This window comes from Giraffa tippelskirchi, chromosome X (genome assembly GCF_054371585.1).
Source record: "Giraffa tippelskirchi isolate mGirTip1 chromosome X, T2T-mGirTip1v1.2.pri, whole genome shotgun sequence".
NCBI classification, from domain to species: domain Eukaryota; kingdom Metazoa; phylum Chordata; class Mammalia; order Artiodactyla; family Giraffidae; genus Giraffa; species Giraffa tippelskirchi.
The window spans coordinates 98,523,043-98,547,837 of NC_137289.1; the positions used below are offsets into that span (position 1 = coordinate 98,523,043).

The window sequence follows — 24,795 nt, forward strand, 5'->3', positions numbered from 1 at the left end:
CTTTTTAAACACAGGAAGAAAGAAGTGAAAATGTATATTCATAAAGTATTTTGTGTTCGTATAACTACCTTTACCTGTGCTCTTTTCATGTGGGTTCTAATTAACATCTGAAGTCATTTATTGCAGCCTGAAGAAATTCCTTTAGCTTTTCTTGTAAGCCATTTCTTCTACCAACAAATTCCCTGACTCTTTTAAAATTTAGGATGCCTTTATTTTTTCACTTCTGTTTTTTAAACCACTTTAGTGTGGTATATTTAACAGGTAAAAAGCTGAACATATTTAATGTGTACTTCTCCACAAATTTGGGAGTGTGTATACACGCATGAAATCATCACCAGCTTCAATGTACAAAACTCAACTGTATTTCTATACTAGCAGTGAATACTCCTAGTAAGTAAGAAAATTCCAGTTAGAATAAAAAGAACAATATACTTAGGAATTAATTTGACCAAAGAGGTGGAAGATTTGTACACTGAAAATGACAAAAAAGACTTGAAATAAATTGAAGAAAACTTAACTAAATGGAGGGCTTCCCCAGTGGCTCAGTGATAAAGAACCGCCTGAAATGCAGGAGATGCAGAAGATGAGGGTTCAATCCCTGGGTAGGGAAGATCTTTTTGAGGAGGGCATGGCAAACTGACTTCAGTATTCTTGTCTGGAGAATCCCATGAACTGAGGGGCATGGCAGGCTACAGTCCATAGGGTCAAAAAGAGTTGGATATGGCTGAAGCGACTGAGCACGTATCCACATAAATAAACGGAAAGATATTCTGTGTTCATAGATTAGAAGACAATATTGTCATGATTGCAGTATTCCCCAAACTGATCCAGACATTTAGTGTAATCCCTATTAATATTCTAACTGTATACTTTTTAGACATTGAGAGGCTGATCAGGGACACAGAATACCTTAACTTCACAAAAGAAAAACAAACTTGGAAGACTCATATATTCCAATTTCAAACATTATAACAAAGCTATAATGACCAAGATGGTATGGAACTGGCCTAAGGATAAATATGTAGATCAATGGTACAGAATCAAGAGTCTAGAAGTAAATCCACATATCTGTAGTACATTAATTTTTGACAACAGTGCCAAGATAATTGAAGAAAAAGAATGTTGTTTTAGCAAATGGTGCTAGGACAACAAGGCATCCACAGGCAAAAGAATGAATTTGAATTTCAGCCTTATACCACAGAGAGAATTAAGTCAAAATGGATCGAAATCCAAATGTAAGTGCTATTATAATAAAACTCCCATAAGAGAGCATAGGTGTCTTAATGACTTTGGGTTAGGCAATGGATTCCTCCATGTGACACCAAAAGCACAGGTAATATATGAAAACTTAGGTTAAAATGACTTCATCAAAAAAGTGTGCTTTATAGAACATCATAAAAAAGTGAAAAAATAACTCAAAGAATAGGGCAAAATATTGGTACCTCATGTATCTTTTAGGGTCCATGTTATAATATGGAATCTTCATCTCTCAATTATCCATCCAGTGGTCACTATCAATGGGCACTATTTTCCTCTAGAAATTTTCTGTACTTGTACACACATCTCTGTGCATGTGTGAATATTTCCTTAAGACACATTCATAACTGTGAATCTGGTTGAGACATAACCGGGGGTGGGAGTTGGTTGCAAAGCCTCTCTGGTATGCCAAAGTGCCTTCCCACAGAGGAAGTTAAAGTCCTGCTTGGCTGTTGCCTCTGGGGCAAGCCTTTCCCACCAGTGGACTCCAGTTTCTTGGCTGCAAGGCAGCTCCTCCTAAGGCACACACAAAGGGGCTTAGAACTTGCAGGGTGGCTTTGCCCTCCTGGGTACCTGCGTTTCACAAGCGGACAGGGGATTGGGACAGTGATGGCTCTCCTCTCATGGAACAACATTTGCATCTCGGTAACTGAAACACAAGCCATGCATGTTGTTGTGAATGTAAAGAAGACTGGCTTTGCAGAGATGTTACTTTGCTGACAAAGGTCCATCTAGTCAAAGCTATGGTTTTTCCAGTAGTCATGTAGGGATGGGAGAGTTGGACCATAAAGAAGGCTGAGCGCCGAAGAATTGATGTTTTTGAACTGCGGTGTTGGAGAAGGCTCTTGAGAGTCCCTTGGACTGCAAGGAGATCCAAGCAGCCCATCTTAAAGGAAATCAGTCCTGAATATTCATTGGAAGGACTGATGCTGAAGCTCTAGTACTTTGGCCACCTGATGCAAAGAACTGACTCATTTGAAAAGACCCTGATGCTGGGAAAGATTGAAGGTGGGAGAAGAAGGGGATGACAGAGGATGAGATAGTTGGATGGCATCACCGACTCGATGGACATGAGCTTGAGCAAGCTCCTGGAGTTGGTGATAGACAGGGAAGCCTGGTGAGCTGCAGTCCATGGGGTCGCAAAGAATCGGACCCGACTGAGCAACTGTCCTGAACTGAACTGAAGCCTTTGTATTCTCCGCCCCCCCCGCTCCTGTCAGGGGTCCTTTGGCATCAAAACCCATGAAATGCAGATCAGCAGTAGGTCCAAGTATCAGTCAGCCAACCATGTGAAGTGCATGCTAGACTACACAGCAGCTGCACGTCCTAATACTGATGCTTTCAATCAGAAGTGAAAGTGAAGTCGCTCAGTCATGTCCGACTCTTTGCGACCCCATGGACTGTAGCCTACCAGGCTTCTGGTCCATGGGATTTTCCAGGCAAGAATACTGGAGTGGGTTGCCATTTCCTTTTCCAAGAGATCTTCCCGACCCAGGGATTGAACCTGGGTCTCCCGCATTGTAGGCAGACGCTTTACCATCTGAGCCACCACGGAAGCTTTCAATTAGAACCCTCTAGTAAATAGACCTCTATCACTTCATCGACTGGCCCAGCTCATCTACTGAGTCGAACTCCCTGAGAAGCTCCTACCACAAATGTCCAAATAAAGTTAAACTGGTAGATAGCAAAAAAAAAAAAGACTGGCTCTGAACTCAAGAGGAACTAGGGTGTGACTCCCACATCCAGTCTTTACTGAATCAGCCACCTAAGCTCATTCAGCTTGTTTCCTTGTCTGTGAGAAGGCTGGGGATGATCTTTACCTCTCTGGATCTGTGGGGAATAAAATTCCATATGCCCGGCTCCCACAAGCTCCATAACTAGGCTCCAGGTGAGTCATTTACACTGCACCCCGTGTTAGCGAAGCATCAGTGGGGAGGGAGGCATGCCAGAGCCCCTGGGAATCTACTCCATCCTCTGGATGGGGTGGGGATAGAGGTGGTGGTGGAACTGGTGCTGTGTCCAACTTTTTAATTGGCTTTACATACCACAGGCACACACTTCATTTCATATTTAGGTGTGCTCTGCTCAGAGGAGTTGTAGTGAATGAAGTCAGTCATCACAGTTGAATCTGTAGCAGGTAGAAGCAGCAGTGGGGTCGCTCCCTCCACTGGCCATCAGAAGAACTGGCAGTTCCCTCCATGGGTTGATGGCACTGGGTGGAGACACCTGAGGAGTTGCAAGAAGGTGCTGTGACATTCCCTAGGAGGGTCCCCATTCTGAGCTGGCAGCTCACCCTCTCCTCCCCGATGACCACAGGGACTAGTAAATAAAACCCCTGCATAGGGAGGACGTGTTAATATACTTCCTCTTGTCCTAACAGAAGTTTGGACTATAGAGTGAAAAATAGTGAAAATCTCATCAAAACACAGTGTATGGGTAGGACAGTTCAAGTCCTGTTCCGTGTACTGAGTCACAGACACCATAAAGTGGCATTTTGAAATTTCTATGCATCAGTTTATTGCTCCTCACTGTGAAGCAGGTTGTCATCCTGGATGCCTTTATGCTTCCAACACTGTGACCAAATTCCAAAGGCCATATTCAAACACAACAATCGGCCCATATAAAACAAGAGGAGAGCTTTTCTGTCTGTATCCTATTCTTAGCAAGGAAGCCTTTCCCAGAAAAACTCTGCCATCAGATTGCATTTCGCAACAGCACATCATGCAGCAGGGTAAAATGTGTGACCATTAGGGGGATTCATAGTGAAATCGCCAACACTTTCCATTTGGTAAAAATATCCACTCTGTGAATTGTGCCTTTTCATCCAGGTACTCCCCAGGAAAAATAGAAATTGCTCTACTCAGCCTGACAGCTGAACCTGAGAAGGAATCAGGCAGATGGGGAGGGAAGAAGGGCATGTAAAATGGAGGCAAAAGCAGGAGTGACATTGTGAAATATGTGGTTGGGGAGGGAGCAAGAGGGGGCGCCGGGGGCTACAGAGTACGAGTGTGAGCACACTGGCCATCTGATGAGCAGAGAGAGGTCTGGGTGGCTGGAGTGTCAAATGGGGCGTGAAGTAGAAGGAGGGGGTCTGGTGAAGATCAGGTATTTGGGGGCAGAGAAGACCTGCTGCGCCTAGTCCAGGAGGATGGACAGTATCCTAAGACCAGCAGGCAGCCCGTGCAGAGTTTTAAGCAGGGGTGTCATGCCCAGATTGCACTGAAGAAAGCTTCCCTTCCTCAGGCAGCAGGACAGACCATGTGTTGGAAAGCATCAGGATTGCTGGTGCTTGTCAAGGAGAGAGACGAGGGTGACCTGGCCTAGGGAACTCACTGTGCTGATGGAGAGAAGGAACAGAATCTTACTTAGACTTAGGAGGCGGGGAGGTGAGGCTTGATGATTGAGAGTGTGGTGAGAGAGAGGCAGCAGGCAAGGATGGCTTTAAGCATCTCTGGCCTAAGCAGCTGGGGAGAAGGCTGCCTTGCACTGAGTCAGGCAATAGTAAAGGAGGTGTAGCTGTGTGGGGAGTGGGGGTGACGGGTGCATTTTGGACACATTGAATATTCCTTGCCTGTGGGACTCAAACATGTACTATCAGAATAACTTGGGGGAAGTGACCTACCTTCTCTGGGCCTTTCTGTGATGGGGGGAATGAGACGAATAATTAAGAAAAAGACCAATTTCCTCTTTCATTGCTTTAGCCTAGGAGAATGTTCTCCTTTTACAAAGAAGTGCTGTTTTACTGTCACTTAATCCCAGGTAACATGGGAATGTATCACTTATCCATATACCTGCTTGGTTTTACATAGCTGCTTTGTGTATTTCCACTATGTAGTATGTATTGCCAACCAAAAAAGAAAAATAAATTCAAATGAACAAGTGTTTCTTGTCACATGCATGTAGAACGGCAGCCCATCAATCTGTCTCTCAGAGAAACTTTAGACCCCCCTTTAGACCCTCAAATCTTCCTCCTGTAGCTCCTGACTCCCTCCAGGGGGTGAGTAGAGGCCTTTGGAACCACTTTGGGAAGAGAAGTCTAACATTTCTCTTCCCTGTGAAGGCATCTCCGGTGTCCCAGAGGTTGCCTAGCACTTGTTGAGTGCAGTCTCCCTGCAGACCTGTCAGTTGACTAGGGAAGTCTGTAGTTAGGAAGAGAGTGCTGAGGCTGATGTGTGGATCTGGAAACCATCACTATGTGGCTGCCTAGCTGGGAGGTGATGAAGCCACAGATGCCTAGATTTGAATCAAGGTCCCACCACTTATTCCTTCGGTGACCTTGGGCAGGTTACTTACACTCTCTGTGACTCAGTTTCTCAGCTGAAAATGATGATGGTCCTATTCTGTGATAATGATTCCTTTTTGCTTCCTTCATTTAGATTACAAAAAAAAAAAAACCTTTTCATAACTATACAGGGATGTCCAAGTGTTGATTACTTCCAGAGTAAAAACAGAACCTGTCAAGAAACATGAAAAAATGCTCAACATCGCTCATCATGAGAGAAATGCAAATCAGAACCACAATTACGTATCACCTCACACCCGTCAGAATGGCCATCATCAGAAATCTACAAACAATAAATGTTGGAGCAGATGTGGAGAAAAGGGAATTCTCCTATACTGTTTTTGAGAATGAAAATTGATACAGCCACTATGGAGAACAGTATGGAGATTTCTTTTTAAATTATGAATAAAACTACCATATGACCCAGCAATCTCACTATTGGGCATATACCCTGAGAAAATCATAATTCAGAAAGACACATGTACCCCAATGTACACTTCGACACTATTTACAATATCCAGGATATGGAAGAAACCTAGATGTCCGTCAATAGGTGGATAAAGAATTTGTGGTCCATATATACAATGGAATATTACTCAGCCATAAAAAGGAGTTAATTTTAGTCAGTTATAGTGAATTGGATGAAGCTAGAGCCTGTTCTACAAGGGGAAGTAAGTCAGAAAGAGAAAAACATATATTAATACATAAATTAGAAATTTAGAGAAATGGTACCAACGAACCTATTTGCATGGCAAGAATAGAGACTCAGACAAGGACAACAGAATTATGGACACAGCAGGGGAGGAGAGGGTGGGACGAATTGAGAGAGTAGCACTGAAATTTACAGATTACCATGTGTAAAATAGATACCTAGTGGGAAGATGCTGTATAGCACAGGAAGCTTAGCTCAGTGTGCTGTAATGACCTAGAGGGGTGGGGTTGGGGGAGGGAGGTTGGTGAGGTTGGAGGGAGGTTCAAGAGTTCAGCCATGTATACTTATAGCTGATTCACCATTGTCCTACAGCAGAAATTAGCACACACTATAAGGCAAATACAATCCAATTTTAATATGGGGGGGGGTTCGAACCTCTCTGTCTATAGAATTTACTGGGACAGGCATTAAAAATGCTCATATTTTTGGCGCTAAGTTCAACTTCACCTGAGCCCTAAAAAAAGTCACAAGAAAATCTCTGCAGCCTTTCATGTTCCCCAAATGACAATGCAAAGCACCACCCTTCCCCCTCTGACTTGATAAGACTTAATCCTTGTCATTAAAGGGCAGAAATAGACCATCCAACTCCTTGTTTTTTGTCTCGTGACTAGTAACAGAGATTAAAAGTCATTTCTCCTGAAACTAGCTATTCACAAAGATAATCATTTCCTGTTCTATTAACGAGACTTCCCACTAGATGTTTTCTCACCTGCAAAGGTCCCCACTGTAACTTCTCTACTACTCTCTATGGAATGAAGTACAATGCAAAACCACCTTGCTGACAGTCTGATCTTCAGATCTGTGGTGCTCTCCCAATTGCAATCGGTAGAATAAAGTCAGTGTTTTTATTAGTTTGTTTTTAGTCTTTCTCAGTGTGTTACTGGAGAAGGCAATGGCAACCCAGTCCAGTACTCTTGCCTGGAAAATCCCATGGACAGAGGAGCCTGGTAGGCTGCGGCCCATCGGGTTGCTAAGAGTCGGACACGACTGAGCGACTTCACTTTCCCTTTTCACTTTCATGCATTGGAGAAGGAAATGGCAACCCACTCCAGTGTTCTTGCCTGGAGAATCCCAGGGACGGGGGAGCCTGATGGGCTGCTGTCTATGGGGTCGCAGAGTCGGACACGACTGAGGCGACTTAGCAGCAGCAGTGTGTTACTAGTAACAATAGGTAAGAAAAAAAATCCAAGTAACAGGAGCTGCTCCTCACGTAGACAGGCGACAACACAAATTACCAGGCAGTCAGGGAGAAGCCCGCACATTCAACCCCAAGAGGTGACCATCACCAGGTGTCATCTGTGAGGTCATCTCCAGTACCCAGAAATGCTTCCTGTGACTTTGGAAGCGATTGTCCCTTCTAGCCTCCAAACTGCGGGAGAGGTACTCCAGGCACGTGGCCGAGAAGGCCGGGCATTCTCTTCCCCGAATATCTCCGCCCTACTGCCGCCGTCCCCGGGGAGGAACTTACTTTTCTTTAAGCCACTCTCGGCTTCCTCTCAATCCACTAAAACACAGGGAATACCCAGGAAGGTCCTTCTCTAAGGCGGGGAGGGGTAAATGTCGCATCTTTGTGACGTCAACCCAGGCCCACAGACTCCTCCCCGCCGAAGGGCGGGTAGGCTGTATAGGACGCTGGAGGACTCCTCCTCTCGGTGGTCTTTACCCTTCCATTCCACACACACTGAGGATGGGAGGCCGACCCCCACCCGCCTCCCGCCTCCCGCCTCCCGCCTCCCGCCTCCCGCCTCTCGCCACTCCAGGCTCCTTGCCTGGGCTGAGGACCTGAGGCCCTGCATTGGCGTCCTGCTGGTGAGAACCTGATCCTAAGAAAGAACGTGTGAGAGCAAGGGTTAGAGAGAGGGACAGACACCCAGAGGGAGACATCTATCTCTCTAGGACCGACCAGGTGTGCGTTAGGATCACAGAACCAGAATCCTCTTTAGCCAAGTGGGATCCATGCTCTCAGAACAGTTATTTTCCGCAGATGCCCCACCTCTTCAGTATCAGATTGCGGGTGGACAGTCTGTATATGACTTATTTCTCTTTCTCTCGTTGGGGGTTGCCATTTTTAAGCCGATATTGAAATGTCCTGTGGTCATTGGTCCATGTCCGGGATAATTGGGCTCAAATCGGTGTTCACCAGATTCAGAAGTCGACTCTTTCCTTGGCACCCCCTCCCTCAGATTCAGAAGTCGATTCTTTCCTTGGCATCCCCTCCCTCCTCACCTCATGCCCCATTTCACAAACTGAGACAAAAGAATGAAGTATTTTCAGGGGAAATGCATTTTCCGTATTGAAATCTTCGCAGGCATTCTTTCTCAAGAGTGTGTGAGTTAGGCCCTGATGTGACATAGGAATAAGTACATACTTTTAATAGGCTCCTTGAGTCCTGCCTTGGTGTGCAATGCTTTTGAAAACTTTTATCTCCTGAATCGACAAGAGGTAATGTATAGTAGTTTAAAACGGAGAGTATCTTTGGTTGTCTGGTTTTCTGGAGTACAGCTGATCCTGGACAGTAGATCTCTGCTGTGGTCAGAAATGTGGATATATGATTAGTTAGGGGTTTCCATTTGTATTTCAATTATTGTTGATTAGTCCCTAAGTCGTGTCCCACTCTTTTGCGACCCCATGGACTGTACCCACCAGGTTTCTCTGTCCACGGGATTTCCCAGGCCAGAATACTGGAGTGGGTTGCCATTTCCTTTTCAAGGGGAACTTCATGACCCAGGGATCAAACCCCAGTCTCCTGCATTAACAGGTGGATTCTTTACCACTGAGCCACAGGGAAGGCCTTGTATTTCCAATACCATTGCCTTATATTTGACATACCTCTATTGGTTGGATTACATTTGTCTGTGTGCCTGTGTGTTAGGGTTGCTTTGCTTGTTTGTTTTGTCAGAAACAGAAAAGCGAAGGGTTTTGCTTGCTGGAGTCTCTCAGGGAAACAGCAACAGAGAAAATGTATAAAGAGAAAGGGTTTCCTTAAAGGAAAGAATTTCTACAACTCCCTGTGAAAGGGGTTTACTCTCCTGCCTAGAATGAATTGACATTCAATGAACTCTTTCGTGAGTGGTCATTTTAGGAAAGCAGTTGTTCTACTGTTATTACTTGAATATTGGCTACATTTAAAATTATACTTGAGATTGTGTGAAATAAGTAAGTAAAACTACAGATCCCAGTGATCCATTTTCTTTACCCTGCATATGGGTGCAGTACAAACTAAGTGTAAACCATCAGTTTGGGTGGGGCCAATGTGCCCTGCAAGGAAATTTTATCTATACAGTGGAGAGACTGCATATGGTAACAGGAAATCTATACTTTGTTCAGCAGATTATTTATCTAATAAAGGAGGACGTAGAGCCAAGGGAATGTATAAGGTGGTGATTGTGAGTTAAAATAGGTGACATTAGGAGAGAGAGAGAAAGATCGGTGTAATGAATAGTGCAGAGACCATTACATTTTAACAGACGTAAATGAAAAATGGTTAGGACCACTACCAAGCAGTGTGACCTTGAGTAAGATGGTCACCCTCTCTGATATTTGGTTCCCTTGTCTGCAAATGGGAACAATAATATTACATGTTATCCCACCCCCAGGTGAAGCCATTCCTCACAACCTGACCCCAGCCTCCACTGGCTCTTGAGGCCAAGGCTCTCATCACACTTGTTTCACCATGGTCTTCAGTCTGGCTTCCTGCCCACCCCACCGTGAGCTCCTTGAAGACCTTTTACCACAGGTGCTCAAAACATGATTACCGTCTTATGAGTGACGATAAGGTGAGGTACACAGAGAAGTACAGCTGTTCTTTTGCTGTCAATTTGTTTGTTGCACACAACATATAAGAAACGAGTGGCTAGAGCAAACCTCTGGGGTCAGTTTTCTGTTGCTCCAGGGCTGTTTGTGTTTTTTATCCCCACATTGTCCAGAACCTTATCGTATGAGAGAAACACCCTCCTTTCCCCTTCCTAGTGCGTAATCATTACAGCAGCTGTTTCTCAACTGAATTGTCAGTGAGTGAACCCTGAAAATCCTCGGTTCAAATTTCTGTTCCTTTGAGTGGGTGAGGGGCATCCTGTCTTCTATCCCCACTCTGGCAGGAGTGTCTAGTGTCCGTCTCTTCCCTCTTGGCTTCCCCTTTATCCTGTATCTTGGACCCTCCTTTACCTCCTGAGACTGAGGTCTGTCCTAGGTTATGGCTGCTTTCAGCACTGTGCTGAGGGCATTGATGACCAGGTGGGCGCTGGGGGGATACTGGTTGGATGAATACAGCTCAGAGAGCTGGACTACTTTATTTCACAGGTGAGAGGTGTAGCTTCCTCTCAGACTGCCATCAGCAGGATGGACGGTTTGAACCCGCTGATCTGTGTCCTTGGGCAAGTCCACAGGAGCTCTGTCCCGCTGCTCTCCTCTCTTCCTCTTGCTTCCTTAGCTGCTTCTACTCCTTACCCTCCCCCGTGCCCTCCTGTGTGCTCCCACTGCTCTCCATGTACATGTGCACTGTGCCCGAGCCCGCCCGGTCTCCTGACTTCACGTTGTGTGATTGTCAGTTACCTTTCTGATGAATTTATTCTCCCAGTCACCTCCCTGCCCTTAGGTAGGCGACTTCAATAGGACCAGCTGGTGTTAATGCCTTATGTATAGGCTCACTAGTAATGACGTCATGTGTGTGGTAAGAGAAACTTGGTGGGCAAATCAGATAGCATGGCCAAATATTCATTTCTCAGAGTGGATGGAGGGAGAAGCAGCAAGAAAAGAATGATGAACAATGGGTTAGTTGTGAGTCAATTTCTAAAATCTCAGTGTTTTTTCACGAGGGGTGTGTGTGTGTCAATTTTTTCTGAGAATTGGCTTTCTACATGAAGAAATACCATTGTGAGAGACTCCTTGTGACATGTAAAAAGTGGTTGGGAGTGAATTGGGTTAAGGGCATTTTCCAAATGTTTCACACAAAGTGTTTTTTTAAGGGGACAGCAGTGGCCCTAAAGAACTGAACTAAGTGGTTGAAATACAGGTTTCAGTTACTGAAATATGAAGAGGCTTTTTCTGGGATGTGTGTTCATCCTAGCCTGTGGTCACAGGCAGCTCATAGGATTTGAACCGTGTCTTCCTAACGTGTTATGTTTTCTGCCCTTGAATGTCCTGGTGGCCGTAATTCCGGTTACTAAAGTTGCTAAGTAACAGTTATCTGAGAAAAGTAGCTCTCTAGAAAAGAGAAGTGCCTAGAAAGCTGCTCTAAAGTTTTAATAGAGCCTGTGATGTAATTTTTGTTAGCTTCACCCAAGATATGATTATTCAAAGAACATAGAAAGAGGTACCTATTTCAATATCTACCATTGGATTTTTCAAATGAACATACAGTGAGATCGGCCCACTTTTCTTTCTTATTATTTATTTATTTATTGTTGGCTGCACTGAGTCTTTGTTGCTGTGCCAGAGCTTTCTCTAGCTGTGGAGAAGGAGGACTACTCTCTAGTGGCAGTGCACGGGCTTCTCACTGCAGAGACTTCTCTTGTTGTGGAGCACGGGCTCTAGGCTCATGGGCTTCAGTAGTTGCAGCAGGCGTATTCAGTAGTTGTGACACACAGGATTAGTTGCCCTGCGGCACATGGAATCTTCCTGGACTAGGAATCAAATGCCTGCCCGTTACATTGGCAGATGGATTCTTTTTTTTTTTGAATCATTAGTTTATTTTAATTGGAGAATAATTACTTTACAATAATATGATGGTTTTTGCCATACATCAATATGAATCGGCCACAGCTATACATATGTCCCTCCCATTCCTGAACCGGGGGTCCCACCTCCCACCCTACCCTATGCCTCTGGGTTGTCCCAGAGCACCAGCTTTCACTGCCATGCTTCATGCATGGAACTTGAACTGGTCATCTGTTTTACATAGTATATGTTTCAATGCTGTTCTGTCAAATCATCCCACTCTTGCCTTCTCCCGCCAGGTGGAAAAGTCTGTTCTTTACGTCTCTGTCACCTTTGCTGCCCTGCATGTATGATCGTTGCTACCGTCTTCCTAAATTCCATATATATTCGTTAATATACAGTATTTGTTTTTCTCTTTCTGACTTACCTCACTCTGTTTAACAGGCTCCAGGTTCATCCACCTCATTAGAACTGATTCAAATGTGTTCCTTTTCATAGCTGAGTAATATTCCATTGTGTATATGTACCACAGCTTCCTTATCCATTCATCTACCAATGGACATCTAGGTTGCTTCCATGTCCTAGCTATTATAAACAGGGCTGCAGTGAACATTGAGGTACATGTGTCTCTTTCGATTCTTGTTTCCTCGGGGTGTATACCCAACAGTGGGATTGCTGGGTCATATGGCAGTTCTGTTCCCAGTTTTTTAAGAAATCTCCATACTGTTCTCCATAAGTGGCTGTACCAGTTTGCATTCCCACCAACAGTGGAAGAACGTTCTCTTTTTTCCACACCTTCTCCAGCATTTATTTTTTGTAGACAATTTGATGATGGCCATTCTGACCTGTGTGACATGATACCTAATTGTGGTTTTGTTTTACATTTTTCTAAAAATGAGTGATGTTGAACATCTTTTGATGTGTTTATTAGCCATCTGTATGTCTTTGGAGTAATGTCTGTTTAGGTCTTTGCCCACTTTTTCTTGGATTGTTCGTTTTTCTGGTATTGAGCTGCATGAGCTGCTTGTATACTTTGGAGGTTAATTCTTTGTCAGTTGTTTCATTTGCTATTATTTTCTGCCATTCTGTGTGCTGTCTTTTCACCTTGCTTATAGTTTCCTTCATTGTGCAAAGGCTTTCAAGTTTAATTAGTTCTCATTTTTTAATTTTTGTTTTTATTTCCATTACTCTGGGAGGTGAATCATAGAGGCTCTTGCTGTGATTTATGTCAGAGAGTGCTCTGCCTATGTTTTCCTCTTAAGAGTTTTGTAGTTTCTGCCCTTACATTTAAGTCTTTAATCCATTTTGAGTTTATTTTTGTGTATGGTGTTAGAAAGTGTTCAATTTCATTCTTTTACACGTAGTTGACCAGTTTTCCCAGCATCATGTGTTGAAGAGACTGTGTTTTTTCTATTGTGTATTTGTGCCTCCTTTGTCAAATATAAGGTGTCCATAAGTGCAAGGATTTATCACTGAACTTTCTGTTTTGTTTCATTGATCTATATTTCTGTCTTTGTGCCAGTACCATTCCATCTTGATGACTGTGGCTTTGTAGTATAGTCTGAAGTCAGGAAGGTTGATTCCTGTACTTCCATTCTTTCTCAAGATTGCTTGGGGTATTCGGGGTCTTTTTTTGTTTCCATACAAACTGTGAAATTATTTGTTGTAGCTCTGTGAAAAATACCATTGGTAGTTCGATCGGGATTGTGTTGAATCTATAGATTGCTTTGGGTAGTAGAGCCATTTTCACTTTATTGATTCCTCCAATCCAAGAACATGGTACATTTCTCCATCTATTTGTGTCATCTTTGATTTCTTTCATCAGTTTTTTATAGTTTTCTGTATAGAGGTCTTTTGTTTCTGTAGGTAAATTTATTCCTAAGTATTTTATTCTTTTCATTGCAATGGTAAATGGGATTGTTTCCTTAATTTCTCTTTCTGATTTTTCATTGTCAGTGTATAGGAATGCAAGGGCTTTCTGTGAACAGGTCAATTTTTTGGAGTATGAACTTGTTATCTCATCAGAGAGCTTCAGAGCCCAACTGATCTTGGAAGACTTGTCTCCCAGCTCCAAGGGAGCAGGTAAGTCAAGCAGGACCTGTCTTCTTGAAACTCAGGGGGCTAAATTTAGTTACTGTGGGTACGTTTAGCAGGGATAACATGGCATTTCAAGTTTGTTTATCTTTTACCAGGTATCAGACCACATCAAGTATATTTCTTTCTGTCACCTTATTTAATCCTCCTTCACAGACCCATCATTTTCGAAGATTTCAATCCTAATTGATGAGGTGAGAAAGCAGAGGACAGAGAAGTTAGGGGGATTGCTCTGAGTCAATATAGGCCGCCAGAGGAAACGTGACCCACAAACCTCAGCCTCCTGCATTCAGAGCCCCCACTCTTTATTTCTTCAGTAAAGTTGCCATGCGTGCGTGCATGCTAAGTCACTTCAGACATGTCCAACTCTTTGCGACCACATGACTGTAACCTCCCAGGCTCCTCCAAAATGCGATAGCATTTTGCCTAATGTATATTCTTGGCTCCTTTGTCATAGACTAATAGGCCATATGAGCGCAGGTTTATTTCTGACAGAGCATCTCCAACTGTACCCTCCGTAAAGGCTGGGGTGAGGTGAGAAGACCTGGTGACCTCAGTGTCTGTCCACAGCTGGTGGCACCCCAAGTCTGGATAAGATACGTCACTGATGCTAGCCACAATGCACTGGGGCAGGGATGGTCATCCCCACCCGGCACAAGTTCCCCAGGGTGGGGATGCGATGGGCTCACTCCAGGAGCAAACCCAGGTCGATCCCGCCAACCACAGTCCCTCATTTAGCCAATCATGAAGGTTTTCACTGTATATGTTACATCCCCTCCATGCCGTGCCAGGCTGGCTGTTGAGATGGGGAGGTGAGGAGGAATTGCATGGCCAGTCCCTGCCCTCGAGAGTTGAGTCATTAAACAGAGAGGAGATCTGACACCCTTAGATGTGGTGGCGAGTGTGTCACTGATCCCCTGTGAGGCTGCATTCCTAGGAGACGAGAGGAGTGACAAGGATCAGGGTAGGGTGAAGTGGACATGGCGGGGGAAGGGACAGGGTACTCTGGGTCCTTGCTGTGCCAGTCCCAACTGCAGGATTACCCAGAGCCTGCATGAGGATGCCCGGAGGATGGATGGGCGGCTGTAAATGAGGATATCAGCAGTGCCACCCCTTCCCCACCTCAGAGTCTGTCTCCCCAATCTGCCTATTAGGTGTTGGTGATCTGGGGGTCACTTCTGAGACAGCATACTCTCCCCAGTTACAGAGTAGGAGGCAGAATCCTGTGATGTGCAGAGATGTCCAGCATGTCAAATTCTAGGCCAGAGACCAAGCCATAGGAACCAACAGGCCAGAGAATACTGGATGGGAGTTGGCTTAAATGCAGTGGCCAAATAACAAATCTGAATGTACCTGTAGCAAGCAACAATACTGAACCATTCATTTAAAGACCTTCCCACAAAGGGACGTCCTGGGCCTCCTGGTTTCATTAGTGAAATATATCAAATATTTAAAGAGGAAATAACACCCATGCTTCAAAGATTCTTCCTGAGTAGGCAGAAAGGAGGCAGGAACATTTCCTAACTCATCCTATAAGAACAATATTACCCCAGTACCAAAGCCAAACTTGACATCACCAGAAAGATACAGACCCACATACATCATGAATACCAATGCATACACCCTCAACATAGTATTAGCAAACCAGATCAAGAAGCATTTGCAAAGGGCTGTGCAAGATTTATCCTGGGATTGCAGTATTGGACCAACACTCAACTTCAGTTATGGGAAACAGTGTATTAATATAATGAAGGACAGAAACCACCTGTCATCTTGACAGAAAAAGAAGAAGCATTTGACGCAATTCAAGACCCATTCATGATGAATAAGTAAATAACTAAATCAATAAACACGGTCAACCAACTCGGGATAGAAGGGATCGTCGTCACTGTGCTAAAGAACATCCTCGAGAAACTTCCAGCTCTCCTCACATCACATCTAGTAGTGTCTGAGTGAATGCTTGCCTCTTGAGATCCAGACCAAGGATAGGAGGTCTGCTTCAACCACCTCTATTCCACACTGACTGAAGGATCTAGCCTCTGCTCCATGCAAAACAAGAAATAAAATAATGGAGAAATGAGAAACGAAACCTACATCCACACAAATACTTGTCCTTACATGTCTTTCACAGCAGCACTGTTTGTAATCTCCAAATAGTGGAACAGCCTAAAAGTCTGTCAGCTGGAGAGGGGTAAACAAAGTATTCTGTAGCCATACAGTGGAATAGCACAGATGGATGAAAAGTGATGAACTTCTGCTTTCTGCTGCCACATGGGTGAGCCTCCTAAGCCTTATGCTAAGAGAAAGAACCCAGACACAAGAGGCCACTTCCTGCAGGAGTCTGTTGATATGAAATGCCCAGAAAGGGCACGTCTACAGAGACAGAAATTAGATGAGAGGATGCCTGAGTCTGCAGGTCCTATTGGGAACTGACTGCTGATGGGTTACATGGACCCTTTTTGTGGCGCTGGCAGTGTTCCACGACTGCACTGTGGTGGTGGTTGCACCACTGTGTGAAGTTACTAAATGTCACTGCCCTGGAAGCATCGAATGGGTGTGATTTGTGCTATGTAATTCTACCTCAGTAAAGCAGTTCAGGAAGGTAATGCAGATGTCCAAGTGAGACATGTGGGAAAAGATATGCCATTGCATTTGTAACAAGGAGGAGTGCCCCTGCTCCTTCCATGTTCTGGGTCCGGCCTCCTCCACATGTGCTAGATGCTCCCTCCAGAGACAGTTGCTGTGCACGTCAGGACAGAATCCCCAGTGAGCACACACGACCAGTGTGTCTCTGTGTTTATGCACAGGCGCCCGTTGTGTGACCACAAGTCAATGGCTCGGGACAGGCTCCCAGAACCCACCTTGCATCTGAAATTCTACTTAGTTGTTTCCCATTCTTCTCAGATCACGTGGACCCAGCTTCCATTTCCCTGGTAACAGATCTCAGCCCTTAGCTCCAACCTGTGGTCACAGGAATACCTGTAGCCTGGTGTGAGGCCCCCTGCCTGAGCTCAGCAACCCAGGAGGGATGCTCAGCAGAGCAGTAACCAAGACAACGGAGCTCCATCCATCCTCCTTCTGCTGCCAGGACTGAGGTGCGTTCCCTCCCCTCCATCTGCCTGAGTGTCTGGTAAGGAAGGGGACCTGGGGGCATAACACACCACCGAGTCATTGAAATTGTTCTAAACATGGCTGTGAATAAATACGTCAAAATACCTCTCAGAAGGGAAGACACTTAATAATTTTTTTTAATTTCATTAGTAGCAAACATGGCTCCTCAGTTCAGGATTCTGTGTAAAACCAGGACGGGTGAATCATCATGCGATATGCTTCTCAACCTAAACTGTGCATCAGATGCCCCCTGGAGAGGCTATAGAAGAGCTGATGCTGGCAGGACATCCCCAGAGAGTCTGAAGTAGTAGCTCTGGAAGGTGGCCCTGGCCTGAGCATTATCTGAAAAAGTTCTCTTATGAAAGCCAAGATTGCAGCTGTGAAAACAGAACCCATTCTTACAGAAGGAAATCGAAGATCGAAAATTTGCGACTCCTCTTGACAAGGAAAGCAGGCTTTCCCCATGACCCGCGATGCTTGACAGATATCTGAGGCTGAGGAAAGGGACAACTTGCCCAAATTAATACTCGTTTGAAAACTGACCTTGTGCTTGCTCTGCTGCGTGTTCCTGAATCCAAAGTTTTACAGTTAAAACCCTGCTGTTGTTAGTGAAACTCAGTATGTTTTAGTTCTTGTCAGGATCCCTTGTGCCTAATTAGCTGAATACATTTCTAAAACACTGTGGAGATAACTTCATGTGACAGATCAGAATACTACTTCGAAGATTAAAGATGGCTGAGAATTGTAGCTGTTGATGTTGATGTAGAAGGATTGGCTCTAAGCATATCTGCTGCCTGAACTCAGTTGCAGTTTTAAACTGTTTCCTGTGTTATCAAATTAACTCCTGTGCTCAGATGAAGACGAAATAGGAACAGGATGTTTATTGGGAAAAATACAGTTAAGGAATCCCTTGTTTGGTGCACACCCATGAAGACCCACCTCTGGAAAGGTTCTCCTTTAGGGATCTCTTCTGGATATTCTTTGGCACGTTCCCCAATGGTGGGCTTACACTGCTGTGTCCTGACTCGTCGTCTTGTTAAAGAGAGGGCTTTTGATCTCTCAAGTGTATTACAGTGCCTGGGTAATCTCGGAGATCCAAGACAGGGTGATGGCCTGTGCTCGGGACACCTTCAGAGTGTGTCTGGAGGAACAAGTCCTCTCAGAGGAACGGATCCCCACCTGTGGCAACAGGAAGATCTCGGGTCAGGCTTTTCCAGATCAGCTCCAGGGGAGTCGTGGCACAGTAAAGATCACACCCAGCAGCATGCCTGGGATTGTGATTTAAGGAATCGGGTGGATGGCAGTGCCCATCCATGAGAAGGGAACGTTTGCCTGGGGGCTAACACCAGGGTGCAGGGCTTATGGGCCATCTGAGTGCAGATGCCCCATACGTCTTGGCCTGTGGGGGATCCAGGGATCAGTTGAGATATCCTTTGTAGATTTGGTGATAGGAAAAACCACCAGCATACAGCGGAATACTGATGAAAACAAGTCAGATGATTAAAAGCTCTGGGGGGTGAAGTGGTCACCAAAGATCATGTATAGAATGGAAGAACACGGAGCATAGGTTGGAAACCAGAGGAAAACAAAACCAAGATTTAGGAAGGGATCAAAGTAAATGGACAGACAAGGAGACTTAGAAGTAATGGACTGAAAGGTAAGGGGAAAGCCATGATGGGCTGCTTTCCCAGACTCCGACCAAGGAAACTGATTTTGAAAACAGCATGTGTCTGTGGCACAATACATCACTGGGTACTATGGTTTGTCCCCTGGAGCTGTTGGGAGATGTTGGCAAGGGGATGTTTGGTGAATGGGCACATGGAGGAGGAATCGAGAGGTAACCAGGTGAGGATGCTCCTGGGGTCTACACTTTCAAGAAGCATGGCTTGAATGGAAGCAAAGATGCAAGGCGCAGGGTATTGGAAGTAGAGGGCTGTGTGCTTGCAGGGTATGCTATTTTCTGTTTCCCAAACCAAAAAGACCAGGATGCAAGTTCGAAAAATTCCTAAAAATCATCAGGACTGTTGACTAGAAGACAGAGTGGAGAATTGGAATGATCCTCACAGATGAGTCTTCAAATTAAGGAGGGGGGAGTGTGGTGGTTTCAAAGTGCCAGTGGAGTTCCACGAAGACTTCCTTCCTCTCCCTCCCGGCCCACTTTGCCTCTGCGACCCATGGTCACAGGAAGACCTGGGGTGGGGGTAGGGGCGCGGGTTGCTGAGATCACAGTCTCAATGTTTGCTCCTCAGACTCCGTGGGCACTTTGGTGTATTCGTTCTCCTGGCTGATCTGATCTTCCTCATGAGTGTTCACCCTTCATACTGTTAATAAGGGGGAAACCCCCACTGAATTCACTTCTAACCTGAATGCAACCAACTGAATGTCCACAGATACAAATGCTCAGTCTGTACTGGTGAAATGCTCTCTGCTTCTTCCGGTGATGGAGCAGGGGTATGAGTCACTTACCAGATTCAAAGTAATGTGGGACTGTAATTCTATAACATGGCACACCTTTGTTCCTCACGATGGCTGCAGTGGTCCCTGAGGGAAGGATGACTCTCCTCTCCTGGCCCCAGCTGGAGATGCTGACCTCCACCACCCACAGATTGGGGTGGTGAAACTTGCATTTTTTTCTCCCTCCTCTTGCTGTGGACCCGATGCTTCCTGGCTGACTGAGCCTCAGCCACCCTGCTGGCATCTGCAGACCCCTCTGAATCTGGGTCTCATCGTCCTGGCCATCCCTGGGCAGGGATGTCCACTCCTCAGCCTCAGCTACAAGGTCCCCTAGCCCATTGCCTGCTTAGGCTTTGTCTGGATTCAGTCCCTTTCCACATTTCTCCCTCAGGTGATGCAGATCCCCCCTTGGATCTCACCTGCACCACAGCAGGAACCAAGATCAGTTCCAGAAAACGAAATTCCTAAACTGCAGCCACCCTTCTGTCCAAAGACGCCACTGGGTCACTGCACAGTGTGCCCCTGTGAGTCCAAGTGTGAATGGGGTGGAATCCTCCTTTCCCTGGTGTTCCTCTTCATTTCTTATCGCACATCCCTCGTCTGAGCTCTCTCACCTCTGCCTGCCACTGCCTCTGTGGGCCATTCCCCACTGTGACTGGGATGCTCTTTTCTTTGGCTTGTCTTTCGTTTGACACAAGACTTCCCATACAATATCCAGATCAAAAGGGGGCATAGTGTAGAATGTGTACCTTGTTGAATACAGTTCAGAGATGCTGTTATCACATAAGCCCCACGCCCCTGAAATATAAAAACAGAGGGATAAAGAACACAAAAGTCAAATATGCCAGAGGTGCCTGAGATGTTGGCTAAGATGAGCACTGAAGAGTGTCTGTGGGATCAGGAAGTATGGATATTAGTGATGGCCTTGACGAGCCCAGTTACAGTGGAGTGACTGCGACAAAAGCTCCATGGAAGGGGGCTGAGGAGAGAATATCTCAGCAGAAATTGAAGCAGTTTTGCTTTGAAGGGCAACCGGTAATGTGCCAGTAGCTGCAGAATAGGGTGGTGGAAGATGGTGGGTTTCCCCCTTTGCTGAGGAATTCTGCGATGGAGAGGGAGCAGGTGCTGGTTCAGGAGAGAGGAGTGATAACTGCAGGTGCAAAGTCCCTGAGAAGGTGCAAGGCATGGGATCCCCAGTAGAGGTGAGGGGCATGCGTGCAGAGGGGTGGTAGAGTGCCAGGGCAGAAACACGCAGATTGGTACTGGGAAACTTGAGAAATCCCACGGGATTGCTTCTGTATTCTCCACGAATTATTGGCGGGTGGGGCTGGTGGTCATTAGGATGGAGGGAGGTTACTACTGTGTAGTGTAGGAGTGTAGGTAAGTGACAGTGAAAATGAACAGCAGTTCTCCTCCGGTCATGGATCTAAGATAGAACACTTCTGTAAAGTTGTAAAAGTTTTCTCCTCAAGGCTCAGGTACTCAGACACAGGCAGGGAGTGAGTAGGCAGGAGGGTGCAAGCAGGTGTGTTTGTGGGGGAGAGGTGTGTTTGCGGGGGACAACGTACAGCCCTGGCTCAGCCGATCGAGGAGGGGCCTGGCGCACGGTGGGGGAGGACGCGTGGTCGGTGAGCTGGGGTCTCCAGGAGGTTGTGGTATCAGCGCACTGGCAATAGAGCGAGGGGGCTGGAGGACAGGACGTCATGCTGAGGGCGCTGAGAGGGGGGCAGGCCAGAAACAGGACACCACGAGGGGCGCGGTCTTTCCTGATGCCCGGAGCGGGACCGTGGGCAGAGGGATGCTCAGGTGGGGCGGAGGGGAGCATCGCTAAGGACGGAGAGCCTCCGGGGTGACCGGGTGAGCCTCGTGGGCACTGAGGACGGATCAGAAGCGTGAGGGCTGAGAGAACAGTGAGTGTACCACGGGAGGAAGGCGTTTACTGGGCGGGAGGAGAATGGACAGGGGACTTGTACCAGTCCCGCACGTGGGGGTTTGGGGCAGTGAGCGGCAGGACTCGGATTACCGGTCGGGCTCCTCAGAGGAGAGTTCAAAACTGTCCGGGGAAAAAACGACCAGCCAACCGGAGCCAGAAGACTGGCACGGGCCTCTCCTGGTTCCTGCGCATAGGCCCAGAACCAGCCAATCGGAGTGCAGCCCCGCCCACCAAGCTCCGAATCTTTCCGGACTCCCTGACTTCCTGCTGGTGTTGCTTTGGTTCCGCGGACGGCTCCAGTAGAGCCCGCGGTTAAAGGGGGCTTGGCCGGCTTTTTCCGAGAGCTTCCATTCCTTCCGCTGGTCGTCAGCGGTATTCACCCTGTACAGTCCCGCGCGCGAAAACCCATCAGAAACGATGCATTTTCTTGCGGGCTTGCAACCTTTTGATTTCTGTGGCCTGCAGGCGGCAGTGTTACACTCCGGAGTTGCTCGTCCGGTTTTTCCCCCGCCCGTGGCGCTTGAAAAAAACGTCGCGAAGCTTTTTGCGGCAAAAAGCGGCCTTTTTTTTTTTTTTTTTTTTTTGCTGTGCTTCAGCCAGTTAGCTGGTTCAAACTGCATCTGAGCCCCTCTGAGGGCCCTTGGTGAACACTTCGACCAAATACATTGCCAGTTAAAATTACAATAAAATAAGCTGATATACTGAATAATCGTGGAGGCAGTGGCCACCCTTGCCTTGCCCTTGATTATAGAGGAAATGCTGTATTGTTGAAGGAGAATTGTACTGTGACATTGAGTTTTGACTTGAAAATCTTTACCTGAAGTGTAAGTGAAAGTCGTTCAGTCGTGTTCTATTCTTTAGGACCCCTTGCACTGTAGCCTGCCAGGATCTTCTGTCCGTGGGATTCTCCAGGCAAGAATATTAGAGTGGGTTGCCATTTCCTTCTCCAGGGGATCTTCCCTAACCAGGGATGGAACCCCGGGCTCCCGCATTGCAGGCTCACTCCTTACCATCCGAGCCACCTACAATAACAACAAGACAGGGACAGTTGCCAAGCTAAGGTGCTATGGGTAATTGATCCTGGACACCACCCATGAAACAGATGCTATTATGGCCCTTCTTTTATGCTTTTGGGAATTGTGTCACAGAGGAAGTCAGCTGTTCAGGTTCTCAGGGTTCCTCTGAGAGTGTCCCTATATGCAGGTCTCAAGTCTGTCAGATTGTAGTTTGCATACTGGTTTGCAGAATGCTTTCCTATTCCCAATAGAAGAATGAAATACTGTGAATGAGGGGAAAGTGGAAGTGTTAGTCGCTCAGTTCTGCCCCACTCTTTGAGAACCCCTGAACTGTAGCCGGCCAGGCTCCTCTCTCCATGGATTCTCCAGGCAAGAAGATTGGAGTGGGTTGACATTTCCTTCTCCAGTGGATCTTCCTGACCTAGGGATCGAATCCGGGTCTCCTGCATTGCAGGCTCACTCCTTACCATCTGAGCCACCTACAATAATAACGTGACAGGGACAATTGCCAAGCTAATATGCTGCTGAGTAATTGATGCTGGACACCAGCCGTAAAACAGATGCTATTACTGCCCTTATTTTATGCTTTGGGGAACTGTGTCACACAGAGGAAGAGTCAGCTGTCCAGGTTCACAGGGTTCCTCTGAGAGTGTACCTATGTTCAGGTCTAAAGTCTGTCAGATTGTAGTTTGCACACTGTTTTCCAGGATAGAGGAATGAAATACTGGGGATGAGGGGAAAGTGAAAGTGTTGGTTGCTCAGTCCTGTTGGACTCTTTGTGAACCCCTGGGGAACCCCTGGAGCTCACCAGGCTCCCCTCTCCGTGGAGATTCTCCAGGAAAAAATATTGGAGTGGATTGCCATTCCCTTCTCCAGGGGATCTTCCCGACCCTGGGACTGACCCTGGGTCTCACAGGGATTGCACCCAGGTCTCCCACAATACAGGCAGGTTCTTTACTGTTTGAGCCACTAGGGAAGCCCAAATGAGGGTAAAATAGCCTGTGAAACTTTTTAAAATGTGTAATAGCATAATTATTACAATAAGATGCTAAATGAAAAGAGGTTTTCCACATAGAAAACGATTCATCCACTATACCAGTATAAAGTAAAGCACCTGGAATAAATTAGGTACTTTTTCATTTGGTCCACAGATATATATTGAGAACAGACTGCTGGTCATTTTTTGGTTGATACTGCATTTCAGAGGCTAGCAAGGTCATTCTCAAAATCCATCAAGCTAGGATTCAACAGTTCATGGATGGAGAAGTACCAGATGTACAACATGAATTTGGAAAAGGCAGAGGAACCAGAGATCAAATTGCCAAAATCTGTTGGATCATAGAAAAAGCAAGGGAATTCCAGAAAAACATCTACTTCTGCTTCACTGACTACGCTAAAGCCTTTGACTGTGTGGATCACAACAAACTGTGGAAAATTCTTAAAGAGATGGGACTACCAGATCATCTTACCTGCCTCCTGAGAGCTGTATGCAGGTCAAGAAGCATCACTTAGAACCAGACATGGAACTACAGACTGGTTCAAAATTTGAAAAGGAGTACATATTGTCACCCTGCTTATTTAACTTATATGCAGAGTATATCATGCAAAATGCCGGGCTGGATGAAGCTCAATCTGCAATCAAGATTGCTTTTAGAAATATCAGTAACCTCAGATATGCAGATAACACCACACTTATGGCAGAAAGTGAAGAGGATCTAAAGAGCCTCTCCATGCAGGTAAAAGAGGAGAGTGAAAAAGCTGGCTTAAAACTTAACATTCAAATAGTAAATCATGGAATCCGGTCCCATCACTTCATGGCAATTAGATGGGGAAACAACCAAAACAGGGACAGACTTTATTTTCTTGGGCTCCAAAATCACTGCAGACGGTGACTGCATCCATGAAATTAAAAGATGCTTTCTCCTTGGAAGAAAAGCTATGATAAACCTGGACAGCAGATTAAAAAGTAGAGATATTACTTTGTCAACAAAGGGCCATCTAGTCAAAGCTATGATTTTTCCAGTAGTCAAGTATGGATATGAGAGTTGGACCATAAAGAAAGCCGAGCACCAAAGAATTGATTCTTTTGAACTGTGATATTGAAGAAGACTCTTGAGAGTCCCTTGGCCTTCAAGGAATCAAACCTGTCAATCCTAAAGGAACTCAGTCCTGAATATTTATTTGAAGGACTGATGCTGAAACTGAAGCGGCAATACTTTGGCCACCTGATTCGAAGAACTGACTCCTTGGAAAAGACCCTGATGCTGGGAAAGATTGAAGG

At 45.9% G+C, this 24,795-nt stretch overlaps 2 long non-coding RNA genes across 2 annotated transcripts in view; one reads left to right on the top strand and one right to left on the bottom strand.

Annotated features, from left to right (window-relative positions):
* The window catches only part of LOC145536308 (uncharacterized), a 29,067-nt gene extending 21,252 nt beyond the window's left edge, over positions 1-7,815 (bottom strand). Inside the window, exons 1-3 of the long non-coding RNA XR_014075746.1 lie at positions 7,720-7,815; positions 5,551-5,711; positions 3,303-3,483 (exon numbers count right to left, since the gene is read on the bottom strand). This is a non-coding gene — a long non-coding RNA (uncharacterized LOC145536308). The remainder of the gene's footprint in view (positions 1-3,302; positions 3,484-5,550; positions 5,712-7,719) is intronic.
* Positions 7,816-7,837: 22 nt separating this feature from the next.
* Positions 7,838-17,858, top strand: LOC145536309 (uncharacterized). The gene is made up of 5 exons (XR_014075747.1): positions 7,838-8,060; positions 9,848-10,027; positions 13,863-13,988; positions 16,905-17,095; positions 17,262-17,858. It is a non-coding gene; the product is annotated as an uncharacterized LOC145536309 (long non-coding RNA).
* Positions 17,859-24,795: the final 6,937 nt, after the last annotated feature.